We start from the raw sequence: 2,632 nt of genomic DNA, 5'->3' as shown, positions 1-2,632 counted from the left end.
CCGCGGGCTCTTCGGGCCGCCCCCGCTTTTCCGGCCACGCCCCCTCCTGGCCACGCCCCCTTCGCTCGGCAGGCGGGCCGCCCGCGCAGCAGGCTGCTGCCCACGTGGGCCTCCCCGGAGCGGGCGGGTCGTGGGCGCCGCTCCCTGCCGGCTGGGTGTGCCCGAAGCCTGCGGTTTCCTGTGGGAGGAAGCAGCCCGCGGGCGCTCAGCTCAGCTCGAAGCCTTGGAGGCCCAGGACGGGGAGATCCCGTTACCGCCCTGGGGCTCCCTGGTTCTCCCTCTTCCACAGGGTCCTAGCACGAGGGACCTCCTCCACCTTCCCAAGGTCCCCAAGTCTGGCGCTCACTGCACTCCGGGAACTTGATTTCGAGTCCTAGCCTCCTGTTTTCCACCTTGCCCACCCACATTTCCATCTCCCTAGCCCCTGGCTTCCAGACTCTTTCCGGGGCCAGTCGGGTTCCCTGTGCCTGCGCTCCATGAAGATCACGTGACCCTCCAGCCTCATTTTTTTCTCAGTGACCCTGGCCCCCAGTCTGTGTCCTTCTCAAAGACTTAAGTTTGGGACTACTTATTCCCCACCCCCCAGGAACCCTCATTTTGTGTTCCCAACTGTTTAGCCTTTGGGGCCCAATGGACCCAAGAATTTTCTCCTTCCCCCCAATCCTAGAGACCTTGAACTAGAGTCCCCCAGTACTACCTCCATTCAGGGTTCCAGTGGTTGGTATAACAATGTGCCCGACAGTCTAAGAAATACCCTATGATGTATTTACTATTATTATCCCTATTTTATAGATAAACAGGCATAGAAAGGTTATTAGTAACTTGTCCTAACTCACAGCTGTTGAGTGTAGCAGTTTGGAATGCTGCCCACTGGCCTCTATAGACTGCCATACTGGTGCCCCAGTTTCTGTGTCTCCTGAGTACCCACCTAAGTCACTGAATTGCCCAGCCCTCACCCCTTCAGGGAGCCGAGATGACCATCCACTCTCCTGCCCCATCAAGATACCCAGCCACCCTATCGGCCAGTTTCCTTCCCTTGTAGGAACCTAGAATTTCAGTTCTCCAACTCAATTCTTCATCAGGACCCCAGACATCTGGTCCCTTATTCTAATTTTTCACTAGCACCCAAACCTTCCAAGAGACCCAGGTATAACTTAATAACAACAACAACAACAACAACAACAACAACAACAATAATAAATAGTTAACATTAAGTCCCTGGTGCTGCTCTTCTGTTTAAAACCCTCCAATGGCTTGTCACTGCACTTAGAATAAAATACAAACTCCTCCCCTAGTTCTTCAAGGGCCCTCTTTGATTTCTCTTCCTACCACTCCCTCCAGCTCCCTCTCTTCCAGCCACACTGGCCCTTCTGTCCACTCCCCGGACAACCTGAGCTTGTTCTCCGGAGAGTTGCACTTTTCCCTTCCTCCAGCACTGAAGTGACTGTCCTGTCCTCAGGTCTCAGCTCAGAGATCACCTCCTCACAGAGGTCTTGCCTGATCACCTTGTTTAAAGTAGGCTCCTCCCACGTGGTCATTATCACCTCCACTCTATTTCCTGAAAAGCACTTAGCACTGGCTGCAATAGATCAGTCTTCATTGATGGGTTTTCTCTTTAAAGTCTGCCCCTACAGGGAAGGTAAGCTTCATAACAGCAGGCATTGCCTCTGTTTTCTTTATTCTTATCTCCTGGTTCCTAACAGATGTTCAATAAATGTTTGATGAAGAAAGGAATGAACCTGAACGTGTAGGTGTGTTAGTGTACTGGTATTACCTTATTCATTTGTCTTTTTAAATGTTTCCTTATTCATTGTTGAGAGCAGAGCGCGAGATATAGAATCCAAAGCAGGCTCCAGGCTCCTGGCTGTCAGTGCAGAGCCTGACGAGGGGCTCGAACCCATGAACCGTGAGATCGTGACCTGAGCCACCCAGGCGCCCCTACCTTATTCATTAGAATAAGTATCCAAATTATGACGACCAGTATCTTGTCAGTATTGTCAGTATCATTGTACCCATATCACAGATGAGGAAAACGAGGCTCAGAGAGTTTAAATCCTTGGTCAAGGACCCCCAGGCAGGAAATGGTGGCACCCGGATTAAATCCCACCGCCTGCCCCCTTCCAGAGTTTGACGTGTTCCCATTTGCCATCCCCTGACTCCCACTATCGGGCCAAGTCTCCCAGCTCTCAACCAGACCTCCGCCTGGTCTGGTCTCCTCCGCCAGACCCCCATTCCTCAGAGTATCCAGTCCTAAGCCCCATCAGGGAAAGCAGACATCCGGGTCCAGGGCAAGACCCAGAGCAGAGGCCTGAGAACCGGGCCCTCCCACTCTTTGATTCTTGCCCCACCCTGGCCCTGCTTGGCTCCCTTGGCTCCAAATTCTCAGCTCAATCCTGGGAGGGAGCCCCAGAAGATGCCTGTCTGGGAGCAGTGGGTGGGGGCCCAGAGAATAAGGAACCCAAGTGCTTAGGCCCTCCCTCCGGCTGCAGACCTCAGCTGGGCTGGGCGCGGCGCGGGTGGGTATAAAAGGGTCAGTATATATTGAGAGGAGCGGAGAGAGAAACCAGGAGGGTGAGGAGAGAGAAAGAAGGAGGTGTAGGCAGTGAGGACTGGAGAGACAGGAGGCAGAAGG

The sequence above is a fragment of the Felis catus genome, chromosome E2, assembly GCF_018350175.1.
Source record: "Felis catus isolate Fca126 chromosome E2, F.catus_Fca126_mat1.0, whole genome shotgun sequence".
Lineage (NCBI taxonomy): Eukaryota > Metazoa > Chordata > Mammalia > Carnivora > Felidae > Felis > Felis catus.
The sequence above is the reverse complement of the archived record's forward strand: the minus strand, read 5'-3'. Positions refer to the sequence as shown.